The sequence below is a fragment of the Hyla sarda genome, chromosome 6 (genome assembly GCF_029499605.1).
Source record: "Hyla sarda isolate aHylSar1 chromosome 6, aHylSar1.hap1, whole genome shotgun sequence".
In the NCBI taxonomy this organism is placed as follows: domain Eukaryota; kingdom Metazoa; phylum Chordata; class Amphibia; order Anura; family Hylidae; genus Hyla; species Hyla sarda.
Window position 1 is genome coordinate 18,394,611 of NC_079194.1, and position 12,754 is coordinate 18,407,364.

At 48.1% G+C, this 12,754-nt stretch overlaps 1 protein-coding gene across 5 annotated transcripts in view; it reads left to right on the plus strand.

Moving 5' to 3' along the window:
* Window positions 1-1,618: 1,618 nt before the first annotated feature.
* PRRC2C (proline rich coiled-coil 2C) overlaps window positions 1,619-12,754 on the plus strand; it is a 113,376-nt gene continuing 102,240 nt past the window's right edge. For 4 of the 5 annotated variants that reach the window (XM_056523245.1, XM_056523248.1, XM_056523249.1 and 1 more), the window contains exon 1: window positions 1,625-1,942. The gene's annotated coding sequence lies outside the window, so the exon portion shown is untranslated. Of the gene's footprint in view, window positions 1,943-12,754 lie in introns of all 5 variants that reach the window. The other variant, XM_056523246.1, reaches the window with a different exon arrangement.

Consider the following 12,754-nt stretch of genomic DNA (forward strand, 5'->3'; position numbering starts at 1 on the left):
TTTGGTTTAGCCTGCTCAAGGCAGGCTCAATCAAATGCAGATCTATGGGGGCAGCCATGAATGCAGAGGTAAGCCCTCCGGCTACCTCCACAGGGGATCGCCACCCACGATCGTGCTGCGGTAGCCATCCACCCCACTAGACCACCAGGGATGGTTAAAAGATTCCTTTAGACACCGCTGTCAACTTTGACAGCGGTGATTTGAAGGGTTAATAGCCGGCTGTGGCGATCGCCACATGCCGGACTATTAGCGGCGGCCCCCGGCGTCTGAAATCAGTCGGGGGCCACCGATTATGGAGCGGGCAGGAGTCAGGAGCCCACTCTGAACCCTGCTTGCCCAATACAGGGCTAAATCTATGAAAAATTCACCTGCCCGGTACCCGGAAATACATGTCCCGGGCGGAGGGCGATAGGATTTCCACATCCTTGAGACATATAATGCTATTATCTACATTTAATAAAATGTTTTTGTTGACGACAGGTACACTTTAATGGAACAATGAAAGTTTGTGCGGATTCTACTCGGAATCTGCAGCAATCAAGCAACCTCAATGGGATTCCACAGCCGAAGTCTGCAAAAATATAAGACAAGACAAGACATATTTTTTCCGGACTGTGAAAATAGGGATCTACATATCAATCATTCCACAGCAGAAATTCTGCTGTGTGGATGACATTGCGAATCCCATTAATGTTAATGGGCAATAAAATTAGGCAGAAATCAGTGCGGAAAATTTATCCTGGAGATATTCTGGGTTGGAAACTTCCTATGAGAGGCTAGGACCACACGGACCTGCTCCATCACCATTGAGAGCAACGCAGTACACGCGGAATTCCAATGAAAAAACTAACGTTCGTTCTTTCAGCGCGTGAATGCAATCTTTACTCCAATGTTAGATTAGTGCAGCGGAACCTTCCGAGTGGAGTTCCCAAGATTCCGTAATGTGACTATTCGTTTTGGGACTGTTCACACTATAGAATTTCCTCTTGACCTGAAAGAGGCTTCTGCTGCGCGGTTCACATGGTGGAACCTTTGACGAGGAATTTGATTCCCCTGGAAAAGTGCTGCACTGTAGTGAACAGAAAGGCCGGGGCAGACATTAAGCGCCAATTCCGAAGAACGCTGCTGCAAGCCCAATTATCGTAGTGTGAACTATTTATTTATACTGTATGTCTTGACTTACGGTACAGCAAGTGTGAATGCACCCTAACATTGTTACCTACACAACCAATCAGATCCCGACTTTAATTTCCTCAAACCCGCCATGCAACAAAGAGCTGGATTCTGATTGGTTGCCCTGGGCAACGCATCGGTTTCTCTTCTTGTCCCAGCCTTGCCCTTCTTTCTTTTTTATTTTAACCACTTCTCAAAATATAATAAAGATGAAGAATCCACGTTCCCGCAGCATCACGGTACAAAGCCTTCACACTGAGGAGGCCTTTATCGCTCTCTCGCGTCTATTGTATCCCAGCTGCCCGCACTAAACATGGCCGCCGAACAATTAAGCCAGCGTTCTTTCAGAACGACGCCAAGCTACGTCGACGATCCCGGCCGCCATCTTTGTCGCGGGCAACTTCCTCAGGAACGTCGCCTGGACCACGCTTTGTACGCCTTGCGTGCTGACGTTTTCCGTTGGCGGTCGGCCATCTTTTCTGGCGCCGGGGCTGTCGCTCTGTGGTGTGTGTGGAGCGGAGGGGAAGATAACGGGAGCCAGGCCTGCGGGTGAGAGCGCTGGCGGCCTGTGAGACTCTGTAAACCGGGGGGAAAAGGGGCGTTTACTGTACGGTAGAACCGACACTCGGTCGCCTGGAAACGGAAGCTGAAAAAAAAAAAAAAAGCCGCCTCCGACTCCGTCCGTCAGCGTCATAACTCCGCGCCGCCCGCACCGCCATTCACTCCGGGAACACAGCGCCGCATTACCTGAAGACGCGGGGGCACCCAGGTGAGAGGCCGGCCCGGTGATGGAGGGAGAGGGGATGTCCGGGCCTCGGGGTCCTCCACATCCTGCCCAGTGGAGGCGGGGGCCGGGTCAATCCCCCCCCGTGATCCCTATAGGATGGGCGGCAATGAGTGTACTGGGAACATCGTGTTACATTGTGTGTGTGTGTGTGTGTGTGTGTGTGTGTGTGTGTGTGTGTGTGTGTGTAAAATATATATATATATAATTGTGTTTTGTGTTGGATGTTACACTGTTATATTTTGTGTGTTCTATATATATATATATATATATATATATATATATATATTGTGTATATTATATACACACACATTCACACAATGTAACATAATATAACATATAATGCAACGTAATACATATATGATATAACACACACTACATTACACACTATATATATATATATATATATATATATATATATATATATATATATATATATATTGCGCAAAATCATCGGTAATATAGACACACACATCCACACAATATAACACATACAATGTAATGTATTACAATAACATATAACACATACACACTACAACATTACACACTAATATATATATGCGTGTAATGTATGTTATATCATGTTGTTGTAATACATTACATTGTGTGTGTATATGTATCAGTGTGTAATGTTGTAGTGTGTTATCATATATGTAATGTTACATTGTATGTTAAATTATGTTACATTGTGTGGGTGTGTGTGTGTATAATATATATATATAATTTTTATTTATTTAAATTTTGTATTGTGTGTGTGTTATCATATATGTAATACGCTACATTGTATTTGTTATATTATGTTGTTACATTGTGTTGTTTGCATGTGTTACGTTATTAATTATATTGTGTTATTTTGTTACATTGTATGTTAGTGTGCTTGTGTATATATCACCTACGTGTGTGTCGGTTTTCCCAACCAGTGTGCCTCCAGCTGTTGCAAAACTACAACTCCTAGCATGCCTGGACAGCCAAAGACTGTCCTGGCATGCTGGGAGTTGTAGTTTTGCAACAGCAGGAGGAATTTTGGTTGGGGAAACACCTTGCTATATGTTACCATTGCATCTGTTCATAGCTATAGACTGAAGATTATAACCTTGCATTAGAGATGAGTGGGGGGTTGTGTGGATGTGCGGCCTTCCTCATCCATGTCTGGAGGCTCTGGGCATGCTCAGTGCAGAGACAGCAGCATCTGCTCCATGGATTTCCGGTTACCTCTGCCCGGCTCCTGCAGATATTGATGGAGGCTGCTTTTAGCCTTGATGTGCAGTCTCGGGCCTGTTTGCAGTATAGCATGCACAAAATTCATTTAGGGCATCCTTACTATATACATCACTGTAGTGCCTATCTGCTCTGTGAACCGGCTTCATTCCGGGCACTCCTGCTCTATGCACCTGCACCCCTTTTTTAATGGACCAGCTTCATTCATGGCACCCTGCTCTATCCACCAGCTTCATTCATGGTAACCCTGCTCTATCCACCAGCTTCATTCATGGCACCCTGCTCTATCCACCAGCTTCATTCATGGTAACCCTGCTCTACCCACCAGCTTCATTCATGGCACCCTGCTCTATCCACCAGCTTCATTCATGGCACCCTGCTCTATCCACCAGCTTCATTTATGGTAACCCTGCTCTATCCACCAGCTTCATTTATGGTAACCCTGCTCTACCCACCAGCTTCATTCATGGCACCCTGCTCTATCCACCAGCTTCATTCATGGTAACCCTGCTCTATCCACCAGCTTCATTCATGGCACCCTGCTCTATCCACCAGCTTCATTCATGGTACCCTGCTCTATCCACCAGCTTCATTCATGGCACCCTGCTCTATCCACCAGCTTCATTCATGGTACCCCTGCTTTATCCACCAGCTTCATTCATGGCACCCTGCTCTATCCACCAGCTTCATTCATGGCACCCTGCTCTATGCACCATCTTCCTTCATGGCACCCTGCTCTATGCACCATCTTCCTTCATGGCACCCTGCTCTATGCACCATCTTCCTTCATGGTACCCCTGCTCTATGCACCATCTTTCTTCATGGTACCCCTGCTCTATGCACCATCTTTCTTCATGGTACCCCTGCTCTATGCACCATCTTCCTTCATGGCCCCCTGCTCTATGCACCATCTTCCTTCATGGCACCCTGCTCTATGCACCATCTTTCTTCATGGCACCCTGCTCTATGCACCATCTTCCTTCATGGCCCCCTGCTCTATGCACCGGCTTCCTTCATGGCCCCCTGCTCTATGCACCGGCTTCCTTCATGGCCCCCTGCTCTATGCACCGGCTTCCTTCATGGCCCCCTGCTCTATGCACCATCTTCCTTCATGGCCCCCTGCTCTATGCACCATCTTCCTTCATGGCACCCTGCTCTATGCACCATCTTCCTTCATGGCACCCTGCTCTATGCACCATCTTCCTTCATGGCCCCCTGCTCTATGCACCATCTTCCTTCATGACACCCTGCTCTATGCACCGGCTTCCTTCATGGCCCCCTGCTCTATGCACCATCTTCATTTAGGGCCTATCTGCCCTGTGCACCTCTTTCACCAGCTTCATTACTAGTAACCTTATTATTTGCACCAGCTTAAATTTTATTTTTTTATTTTTTGGGATACCTGCCCCATGCACCATTGATTGTATCCCTAATATATGCTTCATATTTCGGGATACTCGCCCTATGCACCAGTTTCAATTAGGACATAAATGCTTACCTTGCACCAGCTCCAGTTTTTACATAACCACCTATAAAGTATGTTCACATGTGCTTATTGTGTAGCTGATTTTGCTAACCCATTGACTTCAATGAGCAGGAAAACCTGTAGCATAATACGCACATTTATTTATATTATTTAATTTAGGGTATACCTGATGTATGTTCCTCTTGTCCCAGCATATATATATACCGTATTTATCGGGGTATACCACGCACCGGCCTATAACACGCACCCTCATTTTACCAAGGATATTTGGGTAAAAAAAGTTTTTTACCCAAATATCCATGATAAAATGAGGGTGCGTGTGTGCGCGTGTATACCCCGATATACCCCCAGGAAAGGCAGGGGGAGAGAGGCCGTCGCTGCCCGCTTCTCTCCCTCTGCCTTTCCTGGGGTCTAGAGCGCTGCTGTCGGCCCTTTTCACCCCCTGGTTATCGGCGTCGCTGCCCGTTCTGTCCCCCTGACTATCGGTGCCGGCGCCGATAGCCAGGGGGAGAGAAGCGGCGCCGACAGCCAGGGGGAGAGAAGGGGCAGCGGCACCCATTGCCGGCGCCGCTGCCCCGTTGCCTCCCCCCATCCCGGTGGCATAATTACCTGAGTCCGGTCCGCGCTGCTCCAGGCCTCCGTCGTGCGTCCCCAGCGTCATTGCTATGCACGGCGCGGCGCTCTGACGTCATGCGCCGCGCCGTTCAGCGCATAGCAATGACGCCGGGGATGCACGACGGAGGCCTGGAGCAGCGCGGACCGGACTCAGGTAATTATGCCACCGGGATGGGGGGAGGCAACGGGGCAGCGGCGCCGGCAATGGGTGCCGCTGCCCCTTCTCTCCCCCTGGCTGTCGGCGCCGCTTCTCTCCCCCTGGCGCCGGCACCGATAGTCAGGGGGACAGAACGGGCAGCGGCGCCGATAACCAGGGGGTGAAAAGGGCCGACAGCAGCGCTCTAGACCCCAGGAAAGGCAGGGGGAGAGAAGCGGGCAGCGACGGCCTCTCTCCCCCTGCCTTTCCTGGGGGTGTATCGGCGTATAACACGCACACAGACTTTAGGCTAAAAATTTTAGCCTAAAAAGTGCGTGTTATACGCCGATAAATATGGTGTGTATATATATATATGTATGTGTATATATATATAAATACATTTTTAATTAATATAATTTAGGATATACCCGCTCTATTTATCTTTTTATCCCTTTTATATTATTAGGGTATACCTGATGTATGTCCCTCTTGTCCCAGCTTACACACATAACATATATATATTTATTATTAATATAATTTAGGGTATACCTGCTCTATTTATCCTTTTTATCCCTTTTTATATTAGGGTATACCTGATGTATGCTCCACTTGCCCCAGCTTAGAAACATAACATATATATTAATAAATTTAGGGTATACCCGCTCTGCGCACTTTTCAAAAGCTTCATTCGGGCTCTTGTTCCCCCAACCTGCAGTGATTTAGGACATATCTCCTCTATGCACACCTTGCCCCACACTTCATCTAGATGAATGTTTCCCAACCAGTATTCCTCCAGCTGTTGCAAAACTACAACTCCCAGCATGCCCGGACAGCCGTTGGCTGTCCGGGCATGCTGGGAGTTGTGGTTTTGCAACAGCTGGAGGCACCCTGGTTGGGAAAGACTGCTCTATGCACTCATTTCTTTGCGAATCAATCACCCCCCGGTTTCATTCATGACACACCCGCGGTGAATCAAGCTTGTAAGGCCTACGGGTAATATACTGTGTGACCATCTTAATCCTCCCTGGATCTTCTGGACTGTGCAGCAGTATCTTATTCCCCCCTGCACATGTAAGAGAAGATGGAGCAGATGGGTCTTGGGCATCTTTGTCCTGGAGCGGCCTCCCCGGGAGTTCACAGACGATCCATTAACAAAAGGTTTCAGCTCATTATCCTGACAATGAATCAGGAAGTGATCTGATCACCGCCACCCTTTGTGGTGGAAACGAAAGTAGTGGGACCTCCCGGGGCATCGGTTAACCCTTCTCCTGCCGGGCTATTATCATATGTAATATTATCCATCCAGCACAGTACTGGGATTCCTTTTTATTTATTTTTTTTTTTTATTCAATACTCAACACATTATGGTTCATTTCCAATGAACCTTCTTGTCTTAAATTTCAATTTGAAATTTTTTTGGACAAAAATTTGTTTAAAAGGCACTGTTAACATATGCGTCTGCGTCACGTTGCAAGATGATTTTCCGGTTGTATACATTTAATCGGTAGTCCAGTGTTGAAAAACGTATCCCCTATCCTAAGGATAGGGGATAAGTTTCAGATTGCGGGGAGTCCGGCCGCTGGGGCCCCCCCGCGATCTCTCTGTACGGGGACCCAGCTTGATGGCCAGATAGCGTGTGTTGACCGCCGACATGCCCCCTCAATACAACTCTATGGCTGAGCCGGAGATTGCAGAAGGCAGCGCTCCGGCTCTGCCATAGAGTTGTATTGAGGGGCCGTGTCAGCCGCCACTTTGTGCGGTGGTCATAACACCCCCTTCCCGCAGGCTGTTGGGGCCCTGTACAGGAGATCGCGGGGGGCCCCAGCAGTTGGACCGCCCCCCAACCCCCCCCCCCCCCCCGCGATCAGAAACGTATGTTTTTTTTTCACAACTGGACCACTCCTTTAAGTGCACCTTGTTGTGATGTGGTGGGGCCTAAGGTTCACTTCACACCAGCACCTGATGGTCTAAAGCCTAATGCACACCACGTTTTTGCTATACAGTTCCCGTATATGGTTTTAAGTTGAAAAAGGTATGGAACCGTTTAGAAAACCGTATGCATTGACTTAACATTGTAAACTGTATGTCAAACGCATTATCCAGGTTAGTCTGTTTTGCGTCTAAGGCTGGGTTCACACCACGTTTTGTAACTACGGTTCCCGTATACGGCTGGGAGAAGGGGGCGGGGCTTAATCGCGGCGCCCACACTCAGCCGTATTCGGGAACCGTATTTAATGCATGTCTATGAGCCGACCGGAGTGAACCGCAGCCTCCGGTCAGCTTCATTTTCGGCCGTATGCGGTTACCCGACCGCGATTAAGCCCCGCCCTCCTCCTCCCAGCCATATACGGGAACCGTAGTTACAAAACGTCGTGTGAACCCAGCCTTACACAGTTTTGTCCTCTTTTTTTTTTACATGGGTTACATGGGTTAAAATTTGTACACACGTTTTGATAGTTTAGTCCGGTTTTGAGGAATCAGTTTTTAATCAAAAACCTGATACGGAAACTGTATTGCATAATTGTGTGTGCATGCACCCTTACTGATATTACTGTGCTTCTGATACACGCTGCGCCATTTTGCCGACCAGCAACCGACAGATCCAAATACCCTAAGGGTATGGGCACATTAAGCATATCCACAAATATTTCATGCTGAGGCTAACCCACCGCCGGAACCAAGCTGCGGCTGGGTAGTTCTGTGTGTCTGCTCTTAGCAGCTGATCTTCTGCCTGCAGTAATGAGTGGACACAGCTGGGGTCTCTCCTTGCAGTCGCGTGAAATACGCTGCGGATGCACTGTGTGAGATCCTACCTTAAGGGTACGTTCAGATGAGCGGATTTACAGCGTATTTTACACTGCAGATCCGCTGCTGAAGGACCTCTGTGTGCTGCCTTTACATGTGCTTGCTCGGAGCGGCAATACGCCGCTACGTGCAGTCACACTGAAGCGATGTGCGAGTCGCCGCGCATGCGCAGTGTACTCGCACACATCACGGCTGCTCCCCCTGCTCAATGAGCTAGGCAAAGAGCTGCCGCGATGTGCGAGTATACTGCGCATGCGTGCGGCGACTCACACATCGCAGTGTGTCTGCTCGTAGCGTCGTATTGCCACTCCGAGCAGGCACATGTAAAGGCAGCATATAGAGGTCCTTCAGCAGCGGAAAATCCGCCCTTCTGAACGTACCCTAAGGGTACGTTCACAAGAGCAGATTTTCGCAGTGTATTTTGCTGCGGATCCGCTGGTGAAGGCCCGCTCTATGCTTACTTTAATGTGCCTGCTTATAGCGGCAAAACGCCGCTGCGACCAGATACACTGGGATGTGCGAGTCGCAGTATACTCGCACATCGCGGGAGCTCTCTGCCTAGCTCAGAGCAGAGAGAGTGGCCGCGATGTGCGAGTATGCCATGCATATCGCTGCAGGGTGTCTGTTCGTCGGGGCATATTGCTGCTACGAACAGGCACATGTAAAGACAGCATAGAGCGGACCTTCACCAGCGGATCCGCAGCGTAAAATACACTAAGGGTAGGTTCACACAGCAGAATCTTCGCTCAAAATTCCGATCAGGAATTCTGCTCAAAGATTCCGTCTTGAGCGGCCACCCAAGGAATCCTTTGGGGCCAGGACCGCGCTGATCTGCGCCATCACCATTGACGGCGATGCAGTTTGCGCGGAATTCTACCGAACATGTTCATTTATTAGGCAGATTAATTTTCCCACCTGAAATTCCACTGTTTGAGTGGGTCAGAGGCAAAGCCCATTCACACCAGTGTTAGGGTTAGTACAGCAGAATTCCTGATTCCTTAGTGTGAACATACTCCAATAATAACGGGGTTCTGCCATTTTCCATTCCAACGTACACTAGTCCAACAGGGAGAAATTGTGCTTCGTGCATTGCAATTTGCTGCACCAAAAACGATGGCATCTGCGAGAACTGGTGCATGTTGTGCGCTTAGGCCTACGTTAGTGATGTACGTTTATAAGGGCGTGTATGAAAGTTGCCAAAAATGTAGCTAATTTTGCTGGTTTAATGCAGATTTTTTTTTAAACTAAACTATGATTTACACTAGAAGTTGCTGTATATCAGTGTTTCCCTAACCAGGGTGCCTCCATCTGTTGCATAACTGCAACTCCCATGATGCTTGTTCCCGCAACCTGCACTGATTTAGGACATACCAGCTCCATGCATAGCTTGCCCCAACTTCATCTAGATCAGTATTTCCCTAACCAGGGTGCCTCCAGCTGTTGCAAAACTACAACTCCCAGCATGCCCGGACAGCCGTTGGCTGTCCGGGCAGGCTGGAAGTTGTAGTTTTGCAACAGCTGGAGGCACCCTGGTTAGGGGAAAAAAACGCTGTATATCATATCTGAAAGCAGCATTGATAAACCAAAGATACACTAAATGTAGTAAAAGGAAAGAACATGCTTATAAATTGGATGCTTCGTGCTCCACACAAGTTTTTGATGGAACTTCCGAGCGGAATAAAACTGAAACATTCCTCTCTGTAATTCCGTTACTGCAGCCTTCTATTGTTATGAATGGGATTCTGCTGCAGTATCTCCGTGGCAGTTGTTTAAATCCTGTCCGAATGGTCCTAGCGCTGACTGAGCCAGGCACAGAATGTCCGGCAGATATTTTGTGATGTTAAGGGGCCCTTGGCCTTAGGCCACAAGTCCCTGCCTGACTACAGGATCACTGGGTGCTTTAGATTTTGGTCTCTACACGGCCGCATTACACTTGTCTGAATCCAGTCTTGCTTGCGTATTAATGGCTGGTCATAGTAACTTCCCTGTGCTGTACGTAGTGTTAAATATATGCCAAGGAGTAGGGCTGCAACTATAAAGATTATTTGTAAAATCGATTTGTCGGCAGATTATTGGTTAATTTAATTGGATTTAAATTAAAAAAATAACAAAAGAGATTAGTGGACCAGGGAAAGGTTAAAGGAGATGTCCGGTTGAGACTTTTTCTATTCCATCCTGCCCGAGCTGCAAAAAAAGAAAAAAACAAACTTTCACTTACCTTCCTACGTTCCCCCGGAGCTCCGCAACAGCTGATCGGTCGGTTAGGCTGTTTACTTCCTACTTCCCTTAGCCCGGTACGTCACACGGCGCTTCAGCCTATCACCGGCCGAGGCGGGACATCGCTGCGGCTGGTGATAGGCTGAAGCGCCGTGTGATGTACCGGGCTAAGGGAAGTAGGTAGTAGACAGCCCGGCTGACTGAGCAACTGTTGTGGAGCTCCAGGGGAACGTAGGAAGGTAAGTGAAAGTTTTTTGTTCGTTTTTTTTTTTTTTTTTTGCAGCTCGGGCAGGATGGAATAGGAAAAGTCCGCACCGGACATCTCCTTTAAAGGGGTACTCTGCCCCTGATTGTGGGGATCCCGCTGCTGAGGACCCCCACGATCACCCTGCTGCACCCGGCGTTTGTTTAGAGCATTGGGTGCAGCGCCGGAGGCTTTTGACGTCACGGCCACGCCCCCTCAATGCAAATCTAACGGAGGGAGCGTGACGGCCCTCACGCCCCCTCCTATAGACTTTAATTGAGGGGACGAGGTCGTGATGATACAGGCATCCGCCCCGCATCACCAGTCATCCAGCACTGAGCGAAGTTCACTCCGTGTACCAGATGTCTGGGGTGCCGCAGCGGAGATCGCGGGGGTCCCGCCAAGGGGATAAGATGTCTAGGGGCGGAGTACCCTTTTAACGGTAGGAAGTGAGGACCTCATTGTGAAGTTAACGGGGAAAAGAGGACAGCATCTGAAGGGTTAACGAGGGAGGAATAAGAGGGGGCAGCACATAAATAGTTAACCCATGAGCCTCGCTGCAGGGATGAAGGAGCAGTTCACAGACCTTAATGATGGCCGTCATCCTGCACCAAGAAGATCTGTCACTGCACAGTATGGAGAACGAAGCTTCTGGCTGGACAGGGGGGGCCCATTCAGGATATCGGGTCCATAGTCTTCTTTTGAACGAAGGTGCAGAGGACAAGGATGCAGCACCGGCTCTTGGGCTGCACTCCAGGCCGCGCTCTCAGGGCTGCAGGTAGGCCGCAGATGTTGCAGGCCAGCAGCATCTTCAAAAAGGTGACAGAGGTTAAGGGGGGTTGAAGGGGACATTTAGGGGCAGACTGAGGGGCTAAATGGCAGGGAAAGTAATAGGAATATTGTTTCAAGACCACACCCCCTAACAACTCATGAATCGATAATGGAAATTGTCATCAACCATTTCCATTATGATTCATTGATAATATCGATTTACTCGTTGCAGCCTTAGAAAGAAGTGTTTTTACAGTGTTACACGTCCCGTTGTGTGCCTATCCAGAGGGTAGTATTGTACCTTTCCCTGAGGTATATGATGGGAGCTTTATCTGGTCTTAGAGGTTAACTCAGCATTAGAAAAACAGCTGATTTATGTTTGAGCAAAAACGGCACCACTCCTGTCCTCAGGTTGTGTGTGGTACTGCAGCTCAGGTCCATTCAAGTGAATATAGTGAAGTTGTTATATAGCACACAACCTGAAGACAGATGTGGTGCTGTTTTTGTTAGAAATTAGTTCCGCTCTTCTATTCCCGGATAACACCCTTTAAGGGTAGGGTCATACGTACCACATCCACCGCGGGTTTTCCGCATCTGAATTCCACATGCGTAACCCCGCTTACTTCAATGTATAGAAACAAAATCTTCAAGCAGTATCTGTGTACTGCTGCTGCTACAGTCAGGTCCATAAATATTGGGACATCGACACAGTTCTAAATTTTGTCGCTCAATTCACCACCATAATAGATTTGAAATGAAACGAACAAGATGTACTTTAACTCTAGACTGTCAGTGTTAATTTGAGGGTATTTACATCCAAATCAGGTGAACGGTGTAGGAATTACAACAGTTTGCATATGTGTCTCCCACTGGTTAAAGGACCAAAAGTAATGGGACAATTGGCTTCTCAGCTGTTCCATGGCCAGGTGTGTTATTCCCTCATTATCCCAATTACAATGAGCAGATAAAAGGTCCAGAGTTATTTCAAGTGTGCTAGTTGCATTTGGAATCTGTTGCTGTCAACTCTCAAGATGAGATCCAAAGAGCCGTCGCTATCAGGGAAGCAAGCCATCATTAGGCTGAAAAAATAAAAACCCATCAGAGAGAGAGAGCCAAAACATTAGGCGTTGCCAAAAAAACTGTTTGGAACCTTCTTAAAAAGAAGGAACGCACTGGTGAGCTCAGCAACACCAAAAGACCCGGAAGACCAAGGAAAACTACTGTGGTGGATGAGAGAAGAATTCTTTCCCTGGTGAAGAAAACCTTCACAACAGTTGTCCAGATGAAGAACACTCTCCAGAGGGA